We start from the raw sequence: 20,501 nt of genomic DNA, 5'->3' as shown, positions 1-20,501 counted from the left end.
TGGAGGTCAGCATGCAGAAGAATGCGAATTGATCCATCCTTGTCTCCTTGTACTAAGCTCAAATCCAAATGGATCAAGGACCTCCACATAAAGCCAGACACTCTGAAACTAATAGAAAAGAAACTGGGGAAGACCCTTGAGGACATCGGTACAGGGAGAAAGTTTCTGAACAGAACACCAATAGCGTATGCTCTAAGAGCAAGAATTGACAAATGGGACCTCATAAGGTTACAGAGTTTCTGTAAGGCAAAGGACACCATCAAGAGGACAAATCGGCAACCAACAAATTGGGAAAAGATCTTCACCAATCCTACATCAGATAGAGGGCTAATATCCAATATATATAAAGAACTCAAGAAGTTAGACTCCAGAAAACCGAACAACCCTATTAAAAATGGGGTACAGAGTTAAACAAAGAATTCTCACCTGAAGAACTTCGGATGGTGGAGAAGCATCTTAAAAAATGCTCAACTTCATTAGTCATTAGGGAAATGCAAATCAAAACAACCCTGAGATTTCAACTTACACCAGTCAGAATGGCTAAGATTAAAAATTCAGGAGACAGCAGGTGTTGGAGAGGGTGTGGAGAAAGAGGAACACTCCTCCACTGCTGGTGGGGTTGCAAATTGGTACAACCACTCTGGAAATCAGTCTGGCGGTTCCTCCGAAAACTGGGCACCTCACTTCCAGAAGATCCTGCTATACCACTCCTGGGCATATATCCAGAGGATTCCCCACCATGTAATAAGGATACATGCTCTACTATGTTCATAGCAGCCCTATTTATAATTGCCAGATGCTGGAAAGAACCCAGGTATCCCTCAACAGAAGAGTGGATGCAAAAAAATGTGGTATATCTACACAATGGAGTACTATTCAGCCATTAGAAACAATGAATTCATGAAATTCTTAGGCAAATGGATGGAGCTAGAGAACATCATACTAAGTGAGGTAACCCAGACTCAAAAGGTGAATCATGGTATGCACTCACTAATAAGTGGTTATTAACCTAGAAAACTGGAATACCCAAAACATAATCCACACATCAAAGGAGATACAAGAAGAAAGGAGGAGTGGCCCCTGGTTCTGGAAAGACTCAGTGAAACAGTATTCGGCAAAACCAGAATGGGGAAGTGGGAAGGGGTGGGTGGGAGGACAGGGGAAGAGAAGGGGGCTTACGGGACTTTTGGGGAGTGGGGGGGCTAGAAAAGGGGAAATCATTTGAAATGTAAATAAATTATATCGAATAAAAAAAATTTAAAAAAAAATACCTGTAAGTTGATTCTCCAGCTTCTGTGCTTCCTCTGTGTATGTAGCTACTCAGGCACTGCCTATGTCTAACAGAACAAACATTCACTTCCTGACATCCTGTCTTACTGATTTGTATGTTTCTAGTAAGTACCAGGAGTCTCTACTCCTCTCTAGGTTTTCCACAGCAGGGCCTGTCACAGAGCAGGTGCTTTCAAAGTTAGTGGAAGTGATTTGCATTTGTTCTCTCTGTTCTGGTCTGAGTCCTTCCCAGGTTGTACAACATCGAGTTTGGAGCTGTCTCACTGGGCATGCTTTTCAAAATCCAATTGAAAAATCATGAATTTAGTGAAATGTTTTCTTCTGAGTCACTCACACATGTGAAAGAAATGATGTTCCCAAGAGGAACAGAACCAGTCACATATTTTTGAGGGCAAAGGTAATGTTTGTTTAAGTGATATTTTTGGGAGTAATGCAATATTGAAGAAAAGTCTTTCATCTTATTTTTATAGACATACGAAATAATGTTTTGTCAAGAGTGAAATATAAACCTAAACACAGAAACTCAGCTGCTAGAGCCAGTCTTCTCATACATAATAATAATTCATTTTCTCTGATTTAAAAAACCAAGTCAAAGACTATTGAACCAATTAACATTTCCTTTTGCCCAATGATCACTTTAGTTGTCATCAGAGAAAATCATGTCAATTAATTAGTCTGACTTCCCATTGTCATCTTTGACAACTTTTGAAAATTGTTTGCAATGAACAGAAAGAACTAAAGGAGAGGAAAGAAATTAACTTTCTGGAGTGTTTCATCTGTGCTGTTCTGTTTTTAAATTGCCTTTAACTTGCTATTCCATTTTAATCCTTATGACAATTGTCCTTTCATTCATCACTTGGTGGATGTTACTATAGCAATGGGCATTGTCTAGTGGTAAATGATGTAGAACTACAAGGGAAACAATAGGACAAAATAATGAACCTTTGCAGAATATTGGTATTCTGATTGAATTGGAACTGAGTTGCTAAAATCATTAAGGTGACGTTCCTCTAAAGAATTGGTATTTTAAATGATGGTCAGTGAAAGAGAAGCAGCCATGGAAAAGCATAGAAGATGATCTCAATACAAGAAGAGCGGCATCAAAGGCTCTGAGGTAGTCATAGGCCGAGTAAATACCCAACAAGGTAGAATATTCATCACGTTCATTAAAGAAAAATGCACTGAAATACACAGGACTTCAATAAATTATAGGGAAGAGAAAAGGAAAGAAGAGGAGAGGAGAGGACGGCAGTGGAGGGGAAAGAGAAGGGAGGGGAGAAGAGGAGATGAGAATTCTTGAGTCAGGAGAATAGGCTTCACTTGGCAAGCATATAATGTTATTTATAGCATTATAGCTGGAACGTTCGAGATCTAAGCTTTAAATTCATACTTAGGAGTCTGTGCTTTTTCCAGAGACAGTTCTACAATGCTGAAAGGGCAAACTCAAGAGCATAGATCTTTAGCCAAATGTTTGCCTATGCTGGCATTTATGTTAGCAATCAAAGAAGTACCTGAATAAAGGAAATAATAAAAATAGCAATAACTAATGTAGGGAGCAGTGATCACCTAAATTTTCTCCGGGCTGAGAAAAGGGGGTACTAAATCTTAACAAAAAAACGAAAAATGTGGTAGCATCATTAACAGCCTGTTATGTCTGTGAAGTGCTTTGCAGGTCATATATGCAACTTTTTCTCCAAACAACCTGAGAGGCAGAACAAACCAAAACCACAATATTGACATTTTGGGATTCTGCTATAAATGAAAACGTTGAAACTCAGTTTGAAGAACATGGCTTTTTTTTTTATCCAAGGTTACAAACCAGTGAGAAGCAAAGGCTGATCCGGGTCCTGTAGGGTCCTGCCTCTGAAATCTCTCTCCTTTCCTCCCCAGCTATGGGATCACTGTTATCAAGCTGGAGACCAATAACAGGGATCTTTTACTGAAAGCGGAGAAAAGAACTAGGAGGAGGTGAGAAAGAAGGAGCTGAGAGGGTGCAGAGTGACTAGAAAGGGAAGGGGTAAAGAGGAGAAGAGAGAAGAGGACAAAATGAGGGGAGAAGAAAGGAGAGGAAATGGCCCCTTTTGTTTCCCTTTCTTCTTATTCATCTTTCATATGTTAAGTCCCCAGTGCAGTTTCTACTGATTCCAATCCTTCTACTGCTCCTTGACCTCCCTTCTCCCCTAGATCCACCCCTCATAGGCTTAGTTTTTTTTCTAAACCCACAGTAATTAAGGCTCAACCTCCCTTTAAGCCCACCTACCAGAGGTAGGGGCAAAGAAAGGTTAATAGGAAACAGAGGTTGTGGACCTGTTTAGAAGTAGTTCTTTGGAGAGATTCCAATCTTTGTTGACAGGATATTAGCAGTTCCATCTAAAACATCAAACAATCAGTAGCAGCAGTCTAGTCTAATGAGCAAAGACTGAACATGGATCAATAGCCATGGCTCAAATTCAGTATGATTCTGCAAAAGCAGCAAGAAGCAGTCAGGATATCATGTGAAGTTCTTTGATGAGTTACTCTCAAAAAGTCACAACAAGTAAAGGTCAGTGACCCAATGCAATGTGAACCAATACAAGAGCTTTATCACTCCACCTATGGAGTTACATTTATATTCAAGCATGATTGACAGCACTGAGCTGAGGAATGATTAACATCCTGAAGCCCAAATTCTAGAATTTTTATTTTATGTTTTTTGAGACAGGATTCTTCTCTGTAGCCCTAGCTATCCTGTTACTTGTCTGTAGATGAGGCTAGCCTTGAACTCACAGAGATCTGCCTATTTCTGCCTCCTGAGTGCTAGGACTGAAGGCAGGTGTACCATCACCTGGCTGAAATTCTACAATTGTTAATGGCTTATATAACTCCCAAGTTTTCTATTGGCATAAATCAGCAACATTAATGTGAGCTTATCTATTTGGACTTTAACTTCTAAGGTCCTTGAAAATAGATAAGTCTATTCTTTTTATATGTAGAAATGTCTACTTTTTATATGTAGTATGTGCCTGGTATTCGTGGAAGACAGAAGAAAGCATCAGACTTCCTGTAACTGGAATTACAGATGGTTGTATACCTCTATGTGGGTGCTGTAAAGTGAGCTCTCAGGCTCTGCCTGAGCAACAACTGCTCTGAACCAAAGAGTCATCTCTCTAATCCCACTGCTAGGGCCTTTTTTTATACTAATTTATAGAAGTAGAACATAATTTCTACTTCCCATTTTTCTTGTTTTGGCAAGTGTAGATATCTCCAAAGGATAGCAGAAATTGTCTTCTGGAGTGTTGGTAATACACTAAACTATACACCTACAAATGTGTGACCAGCCTTCCCAAAACCTAGAAATATTGAAATCTGCAGTTTAAATAGTATAAAGACATATACAGACAAGAAAACTGTGGTATTATACTAAAAATATGTTCCTGAACACCCAGTAGAAAAACCCAAACTAGAGGCTCTTCAAGGTATTTATTAACCCTGTGCCATTTGGACCCTAGCAAGGTATGTGCCACCATACCAAGTTGGTTGTTGATTTTAGGGGGGAGGGAACTCTTTGGTTTTTTTTTAAGGCCCACACCTCAGTCCAGGCTAGCCTAAAACTTACTCTGTAGCCCAGGCTGATGCTGCCCTCCTTTAGTCTTAAGTACTGGGATTACAAATGTGACTCAATATGCTTAGTTATTTCTGGGGAAAGACTAAATCATGATCCAGGTGATGAGGCATACCGATAGCCTCAACTTTTGAGCCTGAGGCAAGAGAATTAACAACAGTGCCACCCTGAACTTTGTAGAAAGATTCTATCTCCAAAAGACACAACAGCAGCACAATTGTGTTGTTCTTATGACACAAAGGAAGTCTCCCTTTTTCCTTAACAAGGACTCATGTAAGGCAAATTATGTAGCTTATAAAAATGAAATGAAGACTGAAACAGAGACGCCGAGTGCAGAGATAAAGGCTTAATTAATGGCAACTCTGCTCACTTTCATGTCTTCAAGTATGTATCCTACCCTCTCCATCATTACTACCTTTATCCCAGTTACTCGCTTCCCATCTGGACCACTTTATCACATTCCAGATGAGTTTCTTGGCCTCTGAGTCTCTTTTCTTGTCTACTGTTAAACTGCAACCAGAGTGATGCATTCAAAGACCTAAGTAATTGCATCAATCATTTAATTTCTCCTTTGGTAATGACTGAAATTCTTCACGTTCAACTTTCAAGATGCAATGTGCCACAGTGTCAGCTGGGTATCACTGACAAGTTCTCTCAACCCTCTGACTCTCTCCCTCACAACACTTACTAGAGATGTAATTAAATATGGAACTATGCAACCATTTGCCCCAAAGTGTCTCTGAGCTACTGGATGTTGCTAAGGATGTTGCTGTTTCATGTAGAATAAGACTTTATAGCACGCTTAAGTGTCTGGTCCAGAAATGTCTCAAGATAAAAGGAGATGAGGCTGCCAGGCTATGATTCTCAATTTTTTGAATGTTATAAACCCTTGAAGATTTTTGAGCCTGTAAGTAATATACATAAAAAGTTTTCACCAATTTGCCCCAGAACATTGTTGAGAGAATTTAGCTCTATTTATTCTGTGTAATCCTCTGAAGACCTCTGGTATATGTTGGTAGTTTCCAGAATGAACCCCCCTGGAGGCAATAAAAGTCCATTGAAAAAGGTAATGTCTTGCCAAGGTGGTTCCAAGAACCACTGTGACGCCAGATTTCTGAGGCAGGAAGTATAAACAGCTATAAATTGTTCGTGCTCTGCGCTGTCCTAGGCCAAAGAAGATGCAAGATTTCTAAAATTTGAGCTGCAGAAGCTTCAGAGCATCAGCTGAGCCTCAGGCCATAGCTCAGAAAGATTTAGCAGCACTGAAGTGAAATCCAGGCAGACCTAGGATTTATTTCTAGAGATTGTCACAATACATAACCAGCTAGAAGATTTGCATAAACATCCATTTATAGGTTGTCAATATAAATGTAATGGATGTGTACGTAAGACTTTGTTCACCCATTCATCTTAAAGAACTGCTATGTAGCTGCAAGGAACAGAGCAAATGCTATCTATGCCCACTACTCACAGGGATCCAGATAGGGAGAGGGAATAGTAAGTGAATTCAATCCAAAATATTATTTTCTTTTCAAGTCTGTCTGTCCACAGACCTACACCAGAGGCAATTAAAAAACAAAATAAGTGCATGCTTCATTATTGTCCTGGAAGAGTTTTCTGGCTTGAGTAAGAACGTCCTGGTTTTGTAAATGAGAAGGGGCAAAGTTCCCAGGAACGGTGGATTAACTCACTTTTGAAAAATTTTTCCCCGGGTAAACTTTGCTGCATGACTTAGTCCTTTATTTTTCACTTGAAACTAATATTCTAGTGCACTGAGTTCCGCATCTGCCAAATGCTTTCTCTTCTGTGTTGGAGTCACATTCTGTGTGAGTGTTGAGGAGATGTTGGGGATGGAAAGGATGGGTAGATGGGTGTGAGTGGGAGTGGGTGTGGGTGTAGGTCAGTTGGTGGGTGGGTAGATCTGGATTGGTATGGGTGGATAAATGGATTGTTGAGGGTGGGTGTGGGTGGAGGCCAGAGGTCTATGTGCGCATTCTCTTCCTCATGGTTCACAGTTTTGATGAATCTCAGAATCTAGAGTTCACCTACATGCCTAGACTGGCTGGCCAGGAAAGACCAATGATCTTCCTGTTTCTACTTCTGCATTGGAATTACAGAAGCTCTCCATTTCATGTGGGTACTGGGGATTGAAGCCACACACTCAAGCTTGTATGGCAAGCACATTAGCCACTAAGCTATGTTTCCAACCCCCATTTATACTTTGGATAATTTTTCAAAATCATATTTGGTTATATTATGGGAAAATATTTCCATTAAAAAAAACCCTGGGTGTGGTTTTCTATATGTTGGCAATATTATCAAATAAATGTAGAGAAAGAGTCCTTTGCTTGAATTTGAGGGGAACTCATAATCCTTTCCCTCCATCAGAGATGAGATGTTCACACGGCTTCTTTCAAGGCTTCACTAAGGCACCACCATTTCAATACCTTTCACCAGAAGGCATCATGTGATAAGATGTTCTTTCCCAATTTTAATTTTGCATGTTTTTTCCAGCGTAGAGAATTCTGAGTGCTTGCATGTCCATTTCTGACACTCTAATAACACAATGCCCATTTTGGGTTTTTGCATGGAACCTCAAGATCAGGACAAGGGGAAACCCACAGAGTCCTACCCGCTGCAGACCATCCTTCTGTCACAGAAGCTACTTCCTTGTTCCTCTGGGCTGACTTCTCAAAGCTATATGGATATGACTAGCAATCAAGTTCTTGGTGGGAATGGCCAGGCTAAAAGTCAGTCCATTAAGTGAGTTAGAAAGAGGTGGGACTGGGATGCAACAGATTAGAACTCATAACCAGCTACTGTGAGATCTCTGGAAAGCCACTTTGACCAAAGTACACAGTCAGAGCTGGCTAAAACCATATTTTATCAGTAGAGAAATCACCATAGTTCTGTACCCAAAGCTGGCTGGCTGTGGAGAAGTTTGGTGTGTTAGCACTTGGCACATGACAGCTTGACTGAGGAGCTTCAATTACATGGCTAAGAGATGAGCTTGCTCTACACCAGACCCTGACCATTTGATAGCAAGTTGTTTTTATTTAGCCAGGATCTCCAGTCCTGTCCTAAGCTGGAAATCAGCACATTAGAGGCTACAGAAGAGCAGGTGGTGAACACTGTCTGCAGAAATGAGTAATATCAGTGGTTCTCTGTGAATCTTAGAGTCTCCTTTCTTCTCACAGGGCTAGCAATGGTACATCAAATTTTCTGCAGGGTTTGAATAGATAACTTCAACTTATTGTGTAAACATGACACCCAAGTTTGATCCCCAGACTTATAGAAAAAGCTAACAGCAAAAAAAAAAAAAAAAAGAAAGAAAGAAAGAAAGAAAGAAAGAAAGAAAGAAAGAAAGAAAGAAAGAAAGAAAGAAGAAAAAGCCAACAGCTGAGCATCACACTGTGTATTTATAATCTCAGCCCTTGAAGACAGATGCTGGTAGAACCCTGGCCAGTCAGGCTAGTCCACGTAGTAAGTGAGAGATCCTGTCTCAAAAAACCAAAGTGACTGAGAAATGATGACCATTGTTGACATCTGGCTTAAACACATGAACATATGTTCACAGACACATAAATATAAAGACACTAAATTTTTGTGCTCTTGAGTTAATGGGGTTGATAGCAAAGTGGCCTTACCTCTTATTCCTCAATATACTCTAACATCTCTGGTATCAATAAACCTCAAGCCAGAGAGTAGTTTGCAGAGAAACAATTGATGGAGAAGACATATTGGACCTAGCAAGGCAGAAACAGCCTATCAATTGACCTAGAAAAAAGGCTATGTGGCCATGTGAATAGAATAAAGAGGATGAGTAGAGGCAAGGTGCAAACTGTGGAGAATGGTTGTCTTAGACAATGGGTCTTGGGCTGCAGTTCCCTTACCTAAGGCTGACTATAGAGTAAAATTCTAAGGCACAGAAGACAGTGATGAGTGCTTAGTGTAAAAATGAAGGACAAACCAAAGCAAGCAGAATGAGCTGATCTTCTAGATGCTCCTGCAACTCTGAGCAAGACATTTCCAGAGAAAGGCTTGTACTCACTGGATCCACTAACATTCACTTCATGAAGTGTGTGTGTTAATGTGCTGTATACTACCATGATAGAATGCCTGAGACTGGGTAAGATTAAGTGAACATAAATTTATTTCTTGTGCCAGAAAGATAACTTAGTGGGTAAAGACACCTGAGTTTGATCCCAGAAACTAAACAGCTAAAGGGAAGAACCTATTGTCCAGGTAAGCCCTCCTTAGATTTATGATTAATAGGTATATAATAAATAGATAGATAGATGATAGATAGATAGATAGATAGATAGATAGATAGATAGATAGATAGATAGATAGATAGATTAGATACATACATACATACATACACACACAGGTGATAGATAAACTGATGAACAGATAGGGGTGTTTTGTATTATGGATAATTTTTTAAAATTTTTTATTGAATATTTTATTTTTTAAATTTCAAATGTTATCTCCCTTCCAGATTTCCCTCCCCAAACCCCCTATTCCATGCCCCCTGCTTCTACAAGGGTGTTCTCCCACCCACCCACCCACTCCTGCCTGACTGTTCTAGCATTCCCCTTTGCTGGGGCATCAAGGCCTCAGGTCCAAGGGCCTCTCCTCTCTTTGAGTCTGACAAGGCCATCCTTGGCTACACATGGAGCTGGAGCTATGGGTCCCTTCATGTGTTCTCCTTTGTTGGTGGTTTAGTCCCTGGGAACTCTGGCATAAGCACAAATGCTTGCTTAGTAAATTCTGCTGGAACCTGACTGTGAATCAGACATTCAGAAAACAATCTTCCAGTGATTTCCATCACCATGGGAGTAGCATAAATTCTGTCGCCAGATGACAAGTTTCCTCTGGCCCAGCCCATCCCAGGCCTTGGCTCAGATCCAGCATTTTAGAGCATTGAACCTACTTAGTTCTTGATCTACCCCAGAGCCCTTGACTCTGCTATGCCTTCTACCCAGCATCTACTTCCCCTGTGAGTTCCCTCTGCCTGTTCTCAGATCTCAAATGAAATGTCACTTCCTCCAGGAGGCCCTCACTAACCATTCCGTTTAAGGCAGTCCTGAACATTGCCTGTCCTAATGCTGTTTCAGCCTCAGTACACTTTTTTTTCTCTGTTTCTTGTATATTGTCTGTGTAGCCCATCGAATGGAGGCTTTCTCAAAGTAGCCTTCACTGTTCCGTGATTTATGACCTCTTAAAGCTCATAAATTTGTTACATGCAAGAACTCCTGAACTTCAGTAGCCAATCAACTTCTCCCCAGGTCTGCGGCTGCAGCTACTTCCCAGGACCCCAAGGAGCCAGGTTGCAATGGAAATCATCTCCGGCCATAGAGCAGGTCCCACTGGAGGTGGCTACAAAATTTAAAGCAAGAATGACCACTAAGTGTCCGAGTTATGATCCAGGTCACAATGGCTCCACGGGAATAACTAATGACCCTGAGCATACTCTGAAAATGTCTACATTTTTAAGTTCTTACAGTGGCTGGGAAGAGGGCTCAGTCAGTAAAGCACTGCCCCTCAAGCAGGAGGACATGAGTTCCGATCCTAAGCACCCACATACAATGTCCTATGACCACAGCACTGAAGGGATCGGAAGATAGGAAGGTTGAAGCTACTCACTGGTCAGCCAGCCTGGTCAAGTCAGTAAATTCCATGTTCAGTAAGAAATCCTGTCCCCTGAAAAAAACACAGTGAGAGTTGATTGGGAAAGGTCCTTGACATTGTCTTGAATCTCCACAATGTGTGAGAAAACACGCCAACACACATATGCACACTGCAGGCATGAGGACTCATGCACACTTTCACAATAAAAAAAAATCTTTACAAATTTTTAAACTGATGGCACTATCATATTTAATGTATAGACGGTGATCTAGACATCTCCTTTGCCTGTGACGTCTTCTATTTTGCTTTGTTCATTTGGTTTGGGGGTTTAGATTTGTTGTTGTTTTATTTAACTCGCAAAGACTAGCTGTGTAGCCCAGATTGGAATCAAATTGTGCATCTCCCTGACTCAACTTCCTACATGCTAATGTTAAAGCTATGCACTCCTACCAGGATGAGTTTTCCTTGTAATGTGTTGATAAAGATCAACTCATTTGATATTATGACCTATGACTCACAAATGTGCCCAACCTTATTCTTAGTTCAGCCACATAGCCCCTACAAAATTGTACATCATTTTGGACACCATTCCCTGACCACCGATCCTTTCCAATATGATAGCAAACCTTCGCTTCTGAGTATGACTACTTCCAATGCCATGTGTAAGATCATGAAACATTTTCCTAGATCTAACTTTTTTCTTTCAGCATACTTAGCCCTACATACCTATGCTGCTGCAAGTTATAGAATTCCTTTGTTTTTATGCTAGAATAATACTCTGTCATATGTCTATGGTACACTTTCTTTACCCATCCTTCAATAGATATTTAGGCTGCTTCTGTATTCTGGCTGTTGTAAATAATGCTGCTGTTCACCACAGAAGCATACATCTCTTCAAAGCCTAAATTTCAATTCCCTTGGCACATCTGCTGCAGTTGCACTATTGTGTTCTTTCATAACTCATTGTTTGGGTTCCGAGGACCCTTCATACTGTTCTCAGTAGTGCCCATGAACCAGTATCAGGCATCTATATCACAGAATAAAACAATCAAGTGAGGACCAAGGATAAGAGTTAAATATAACTTCTGCAATAGATAACTTCTTTGTCCCTATCTACCCCTCTAGGGTCATGTGGGCTCTTCTGATTTGAAGCTCTAACTTGTCCCAGCAGCATTAGAGTGTATGTCACATCCCCCTAGCATCTTGTCCTAAGTGTCTATTTACTTTATGAATCTCTGAGTTTTCCAGTCTCCATCTCTGCCTTGGGATTCTCCTGGGAACCAAGCCAGACAGAGAGACGTTGGGTACAAGCTGGCGAGGATGCCTGCTGGTCTCTGCTGGGTCTGGTTGCCTGCCAGCATAATTACTAGTGAGGACTTTGCTAGTACCTGGCTGCCTTGAGTCTCATCATCTCTAAAGAGCAATACTGAGAGTGCTTGCCTTGGTATCTCTCAGCAGCAGGCAACTTACAAACACACAGCTAACCTCACCTGTCATCGGGGAAGACGTGCATGGAGATTATTCAGAAATTCAATCTACCTTTTACCGGGCTAGGGATGGCTTTCATGTGGAAGTCAACAGTGTACACATAGTGGCTCTGATCGTCACCAAGTTTGCAGTCTGCCAGGGAAGAGAAATACATAGAACCCAACCCTGACATGCATCTAAGAAAATTCTGATAAAACGTTTTAAAACAGTTTTAAAGCTGTCACATGAAAGCAAAAGGTATGATAAGAGATTGTCAGACATCTGAATAAAATCTACCCAACAAGGAAGAGGAAAATAGTGATATCTGCAGTGAGTAAGGGAGGAAAGGCTATGGCAGGGAAGAAGAGGGAGAGATGCCTGGAAGAAGCAGAGAAGACAGAGGGATGGCTGGAGGAAGAGGACTGAGCTATACACCCTCGGAGCTATGCACAGTCATTCTGGCACTCAATGGCGTGCACAGTCAGAGCTGTACACAGTCACTCAGGTGCAGGCAGGCAGTGGGATGCGCAGCCAGAAGGACACACAATCACTCGGATACAGACACAGTTAGAGGTATACACAGTCACTCAGATATAGGCACAGTCAGTGGAGTGTACAGTCAGAAGTATAGCCAGTCATTTGGGTGCAGGCACAGTCAGTGGGGCGCACAGTGAGAGCTTCACACAGTCACTAAGGTTCAGGCAGTCAGTGAGATGCACAGCCAGAGCTTCACACAGTCACTTGGGTGCAGGCAGTCAGTGGGATAGAGCTCTGGAGAGTGGGAAGAGTGATGTAGGAGGAAGTTGATCAGATATGGGCTATGGAGACTTTGGGGGTTTTGCTAAAATGTTTAGTGATTTTTGTTGTTGTTGTTGTTGTTATTGTGGCTATGGTTGAGCTGATCTTATTTGGAGCAATAGTGTTTGACAAAGATGTTCCTGACTGTTTCAGAAAGCACACTACAGTGGCTAACTGGAAAGAGGCTGCACAATGGAACCCATAATCCAGGGATATCAGCAGCTCTGTATTGCTGAATGTTGGTGGACCCAATTGTAAAGCTCTGAAGAAAGGAGAAAGGGCTCACCCAAACCTTTAAGTTCTGTGTATACAGACAGCCCTTCCCTTGGGAACGGGCTACCTGGTGATTGCCTGAGCCTCCACCTGCACCCCTGTAGAGATGTATAAACACAGTTCTGGGCTGCACACTGCACAGCCACACATCAACAGGTGTCTCATTCAGGACCCAGCTGCAAACCACCGAGGTTTTGTACAGTTGCTCCCACTACCCAGTTCCAAGCTGTCCTGTCATCCCCAAGCCTCCCTGCCAGTGAGGAGCCTTAGTGCGTGGAAGCAGCACCAGCCAACTCATACTCTTCTTGACTGCACAAATATTTGTGGAGTTCACCCCCATGATTAAATCCTTTCGACAAAGGGAACAGACTTTACGGTGCTCTTTATTAGTTATTGGATTTTCCATCTCTCGATGTGTGGGTGGAGGGGAAGATGCAAGAAAGGCAAACAATTTGAAATGGATTGTTTGCCTCCCTCCAGGGTGATTTCCTGGCACCTGACAAAATACACAGACGAGGAGAAGCAGTCACCGACTTATTGTAAGGCTATTTTCTCTGTTATTTTTAGATCGAAAAGATCTCTTAAGACCCAATTCCCTTACTTTTAAAATGAGAATAACAACACTAATCTTATAAGACATCTGTGAGCAAGTGTACCACCATATGGCAGTGGAGAGCAATGCACTGCAAGCTGGGGAGGGTTGCACCCAGAGTACAGTATTAGAGGCACCTGCTTGAGCTCCACAGCGTACCACCTGTAACGCCATACGTGGCAACACCAGCTCTGAGAGAGGGTCAGCATGTTCATTATTAGCTATACCATATTGTTGCCCCTGCAGCAGCACAGCCATGTCTCAACCCCAGAGGTGAAGACTGCCTCTTGCCAGGAGTGAGACTGAGTCTCGAGTATCTGGAATTGAAATATGACAGCAATGAGCATTACCACACAAAAGAGAACTCTTCCAAGCTACTTGACCTACAGAGGGAAGTCATTTAGGAATCACAGAGAGATGGACCACATACTAATAATACCAGGTATATTCCAAGTGTCCATTGTACCAATTCACATATACAAGCAGCCCACTTTTATCTTTGAGTTTAGTCCTTACTACCATTTCATGAGGTGAATGCCAATAGCATTTCCCATTTTGTGGTAGGAAAATTATACCTAGGGACATTAGGTACCATGGGACAATGACAACTTTTCCAGAGTACAGGTTTTCTACCATCTCCCTGATCTCAGCAGAAAAAAAAAGAACTTAAGCAGGTCTGGGCAACACTCACTCTGTCTCAGAAATAGAAAGTACCCACAGCTCAGGCAAAGACTCATCAGTGCACCTGCCTTAGCTGTTCTGTGAACTCTTTGGGTCACAGAAAGACAGAAAGCACTTATGAGCAGGCTATGTCCACCAGAAGTTCACACTGTGTCTGAGAAGATACAAGAATAAAAGCAACAGAAAGACAAATGAGGAAAGTACATCCTACCATGTGGACCTACACAGCTGGATGTTTAGCGTAAGAGGACAATTTCCAGTAGATCTGAATGGGGGTAGAATCTGACTAAGGCCTTAGAAGGGGGATACTAAAAGGAAGTGGGAGAGGCTTCTGTCCCAAAATGTCTCTCAGGCCTAGAGTATGGGTGTAAAGCTGAGATAGAATCAAGCTGGCTATAACAGAAATTCTACTTGTCACAGTCATCTGGAGAGGGGAAGATACAAATGCTCTGGTGGAGACACCCCATACAAGTTAAACATGGGCCTCTCATTTTCTTTTATTGTAGCTTTGATGAGGCTTTGTGTGTTATGGCATCCCAAAGCAATTAGGACCGCGACTTACATGGCTTAGCATATGTACCCCATTTCATGGGGTGCATGAGGTTGAAAACTAATAGATTTCAAATTCTTCCTTCTCCCCAAGAAACATCATGCACAATAGTCTCTACCATCTTCCTTCAATCTAGAGCCATGTTTGTGGCTGATGGAACCAAATGTCAGCCAGTACTTAGCATGCTGGGTGGAGCAGACATCTGGGGCCAACAGCTTAAGAAGTCTACATACACAGACAGCACAAAGACTCCTAAAGTCTATGGAGTCAAGTGTGAGAGATCCCATGGGTTTGGAGGAGAGGTCCCAAGTCCAGCCAGGGCTAGGCTCAATGTATGGGTGGATGCGGGAACCCAAGGAACCACCTGCATAGGGTGAAAGGCCTCGTAACCTCGCTCTGGGGGTAGGGAAGGTACAGTCTTGGCATTCTCAGTCTTGGACATCCAAGAAGCAGCTGGATGTCAAGCAAGAGCTGAAAACCAGGTAGGGGGGGCCTGTGGGCTGGAATCTGGCCCAGGGCCAAAGGGAAAAGAGGCAGGGATGAGAGAGATGGCTGGTTCCCACAGGGATGAGTCCTTGGTCCGGTCTGGTGGCTGCTGGCAGCTTGGCTTGGGTTGGTGGCCTTGTGTCTGGGAATTCTGGGAAGCCTAAGTGGGAGATTAGAGGTGGCTCTTGGGTGGAAGACCTGTCCTGTTGCTCCAGCATGGTGGGTCCATATGAGAGGAGGCAGTCCATGGTTTCAGAGAGTTTATTGCAGAAAAGGGGAGAGAGAGAGAGAGAGAGAGAGAGAGAGAGAGAGAGAGAGAGAGAGAGAGAGAGAGAGAGAGAGAGAGAGAGAGAAAGGAAGGAAGGAAGGAAGGAAGGAAGAGAAGTAGAGGCCAGCCAGAAGGGAATGCAGAGAGATGGGTAGCAAGGGGACAGGAGAAGCAACAAGAGAGTAAGAGAAGAGAGAGCAAGAGAGCAAGAGAGGGAGGAGAGGGCACGCAGCCCCTTTTATAGTGGGCTAGGTCTACCTGGCTGTAGCCAGGTAACCATGGGGAGGAGCATACCTGGCTATCACCAGGTGGCTGTGGGGGTGGACTCTAGACAGAATACCAGGGGTTTGGGGCGTTGCCCTATATGACTGATGGCCACAGGATTATGGAGCTGAGGGCCTCGTGTCAGAACCTAGTGTCTGGGAGCATGGCCAGTGGGTCTCTCCCTTGTAGAATATCTACTGAGTCTATGGAGGTTAAGCCTTGCTCAACCAGAACACAGACTGCCTTTCATGGTCCTACAAAATCCAACACCAAGATCAGGCAGCTGCTGGTGGAGCACAGACAGGCAGTCATCCCAGCTCCTTCAATGGCAACCATTGGTATTTAAAGTTGTACTTTTAGGCTCAGTGCACATAAATGGTAATAGAATGAACAGATCAAAATATTGTATCTGGCAAGGGAACAGACCAATAGGCACAGAGAAGATGTGGAGTATGCATTTGTCTAAAGTGTGTGTGTGTGTGTGTGTGTGTGTGTGTGTGTGTGTGTGTGTGTGTGTGTTCCTGTGTGTCTTTATGTGTAGTCCAGAGGCCAACACTGGATGTCTTTCTTAGTCACTCTCCAAATTATTTTTTAAGAGAGGGTCTCTCACTTAACCTGAAGCTCACCAATTTGGTGTAAGCAGAGAGCTCCTGGAATTGCCCTGTCTCCACTGTCCAATCCAAGTTCTGAGGTTATTATGGAGCTACACCACACCCCAATTTCACATGGATGCTGCCTCTCTGAAGTCAGGTCCTCATAACTGCACAAGTCAATCTCCTGAGTCATGTACTAAGACTCCCAAAGAATTTTTGCAAAACCCTTATTTTAAAGTATTACTGTTCTCTCAACTGGCAGAATTATCTCTGCCATTTGCCAGTATTTAATAGTAGCCCCAGGGGCAAATAGGACAGCATGTGATGTTTCGCTTGGATTCTCAGGTGATCCATGGTGCCATTCTCCCTTGCAAACCACTCCACTCCACTCACCTAGGAGAACCAGAAGAGCTAGTCTGCCCGTGTCTACCTTTAGTCATTTGCAGGTTCTCAGCCTCAACTCTCTCTTGCTGCCTTGGAGATGGACTTCCTGGTTCTCTGCTCCTGTTTCGAACTTCACTCCTGTGCTAACTCTGATGTAATAACCTTCCCAGGCATGGTGCTTTCTGGGACTTTCCGTCTCCTCCTGTGTCCTGGCCTTCCATGTCCTTTCTCACCTAGGCCACACCCTGTAATGCTGATGTCACTGCAATCCTTCTGGTCTTTATTCTGGACCCATTTCCGGCCCATCAGATGTCCTTTGTCCCTCACTTTCTCTAAAGTATTCTGTCATCTGTCACCCACATTCTGCGCACCATGAAGACCTTCTCTTGGCTGCTCCCCTCCCGCATGACTCCTTCCCTTCTGCACCCAGCTTAGACACCATGGCTTGTCATTTTCAATGGTCCCTTTCCCTTCTCCTCCTCACCCAATCCACTTCTTTCTTCTGGGATGAGGGAATGGGATGACTGGGGAGCCATACACTGTACCTCCCTCCCTTCTTCCTGATTCCATACAAGGGATGGGGGAGGGGGGAAGTATGTCCACCAATCCTGATGTCAGGCTGGAGGAAAGCACACTGCCCTCTGTGCAGACTCCATTAAAGTTCGGGTTTACAAATGATTAATTCATGGCCAGCACTCTGTACTGCCTGACAATCTTTCTCCTTTCTGACTCCACTTACTCTCCCATGCTGCTCAAGAGCTCTTGGATGCAGTCACCTTTTTCCTCCTAGCTCCAGCAAGTTTTCCATCCCCACTTTTGCCTGATTGCCCTGCTTCTTAATTCATAGAGCAGCAATCAGTACAGGTATTTCACAAGCTCCAATCATCATGTCTTCCGGGTTACCTGCATTTGCACCGGAGCACTCTTCTGGTGACTACAGATAGGTAGCCTGTGCACTTCCAGAGGTACAGGGCAAAATGTAAGTCAGATGATGTCACTTTGCTCAGAATTCTTTAATATTCTGATGTGTGTATGTGTGTGTGTGTGTGTGTGTTTGATGCAAGAGTATATGTATGTATGAATTTAATGTGTATGAATACATGTAATGCATGCAGAAGCCAGAGGTCCACGTCAAATATCTTCCTCATCTACTCTCCAAAATTCTCTCTCTCTCTCTCTCTCTCTCCCTTCCTCCCTCCTTCCTTCTTCCCTCTTTCTTTTCTGTTCTTTTCTTTTTTGTCTTTGAGATGGGTTTTTCCACTAAGCATTGAGCTACCAGACTGCTAGACTAGTAGACTAGTGAGCCCTAGGCATCTACCTGTCTCTACTCCCCAACTGAGGTTACCAGCATGCACCCAGCTCTAAAAATTTGTAATATATTTTTTATTTATTTTGTATATAATGTGCAATGTGTTAGAGCAAGGGCAGAAAGTTGTCTGATACGACGCCACAGCATCAAGCGGATATAGAAGGACCACTACAAGACTTGGTTCTTTCCTTCTACCGTGTCGTTTCCAGGAATGGAACTTAGGTCATCAGGCTTTGTAGCAGACACCTTTCTCTGCTGAGCTACCTCACCCGTCTGCACCAAGTTTTTTCTACGGGTGCTTAGGTCTGAATTCAGCTCCCCATGCTTGCAATCCAGGGACTCGCTGACAGTCATCTCTGTAGACGCCATACTCGGATAGGTTAAGTCCAGGTGATCTTCCCAGATCATCTACTGTTCACACTCTTCACTGCCTCCACAGACTCCGTCCTCCCACTACACCCTCTGTCTGCAGAGCCGGAGTGGCCTGCTATTCCTAAAGCTCTGCTTGTCCACACAGTGCGTACTTGCTTCTTTGCCCACTCTCCTCTCCTGCTATCCCAAAGTCTCCCTCCTTTACTTGTCCTCAGTCACTGTGCAAGCACTAACGTATCAATGAAGCCTTTCCCAATCAGTTAACATTTGACATCATTCCATCCTTGGTACACTCGCCTCTATTTCCCAGTGTTTTTGATTCCTGGCCCACGGCTATTACCATTGTTGCTTTTGTTCTTCCTGAGTCACGTTGGATACAAACTCTTGGAGAACCAGACTTTGTCTTCTTTGACTCACTGCTGTATACAAAAGTCCCCATTACAGTATGTAGCATCTGGTGGGTGCTTGAAAAATATTTGAGCAAATGAGCTAATTTGGCTTACAACTTTAGCCTTCGCATAAGATTTCATTCCAATCAAAAATGTCTCTCCTAAAAATAAAATCCAAAACCCACTGCTCTAGATTACAGAAGTTATTACTGGACAAATTTAGTCCATCATTTCAAAACATTTTGAAATAATAGCTCTATTTTAGTCATCCCAGGCTCTGAACTTGCCAGTGATAATGATTAAATTACAAATAGAGACCCTGATTTTGAGAGTAAGCAGTCATGTCTCTTGCTTTTACCATTTGGGATTTAAATGCTCCTTTTCTGCAGCACAAACTGAAAGTCCCCACTGTGGGGCTGGGACACAATGATAAAGGCCTCCCCATGCAGCACTGTCAACATGACAAGATTATATGGCAGTGTTTCGAGCATCATGACAGGAGTCACTGAACAGTGCCCTGAAATGAATGACACTGGGTGCGTTGCCCATTTGTGAAAAGCTCTCAGTGTAGTCTCTCTGTCTGATTATCTTTAAGCCAGCCTGGCTGCCTTTGGTTGATGCATACCACCGGCACCTGGGAAAAGCTGTTTTGAGATGATAAAGCGGGGGAGATGCATTAGCTACTTGCTGGGAGCTTTGATTTATTTTTTCAAATCCTCTTTGGGCACCAATTTTCTAACCCATTCATTCTTACTCAGGAGAATGTAAGAGGCCTGAGAAAGGAGACTTAATGAGTCTGGACCACTGCTGGCTCACACCATCTTAAACAGTTCTGTGTACTAACTTGACACTCAATGTAAGTTGTCCCACAAATAAACTTATATACACACTAACAATGAAAATATGTGATTATTAGTGACCGTCTGTTATCTGTTGTGCAGAGGATACAGAAAGACAAGTTTTATAGTTTTTTTAGTTGGAAACAATTTGGGCTCCTTTGGGGGATAGAAATGAGATAGTACCATTAACCCTAGGTTTTTAGTTGGATATGGGCTGAAGTCACACATGCAGATAGCATTCATATGCAAAGCAGACTGAAACAGTGGTAGCTAAAGCTGTTGAAAATATAGGAGCCCCCTCTCCCAAAGGAACAATTTAGTCTGACATGAGTCTGTGAGAGTGAGCTGAGGCTGTGGCTTGAAGGATAAGGATAAATTCATCAACCAGCAACATAGGAAACAGCAAGAAGAATCAGAATAGTTCCCACCTCACACATTCTTCCAGAACAACAAGATGCATGCCAGAGATACCCTCTGCATTGCAGGAACCTTCTAAAACTAGATCATTCATTGTAAACAGATACTTTTGAAAAAACTAAGTTTACAATGTCAGGAAAATATCAGCTTGCTTAAAAGGTTACATAATGCTTAAAGTTATTTTTTGACCTTATCTGGTTTTGAACCAAAAGTTACTTTAAGAGTTAGTGTCCTACACTCAGGTTTATGGTATTCAAGAAAAAGATGGCTACTACTCGTGATCGCTTGGTAACA

The sequence above is a fragment of the Apodemus sylvaticus genome, chromosome 6, assembly GCF_947179515.1.
Source record: "Apodemus sylvaticus chromosome 6, mApoSyl1.1, whole genome shotgun sequence".
In the NCBI taxonomy this organism is placed as follows: Eukaryota; Metazoa; Chordata; class Mammalia; order Rodentia; family Muridae; genus Apodemus; species Apodemus sylvaticus.
This window is presented reverse-complemented; position numbering follows the sequence as displayed.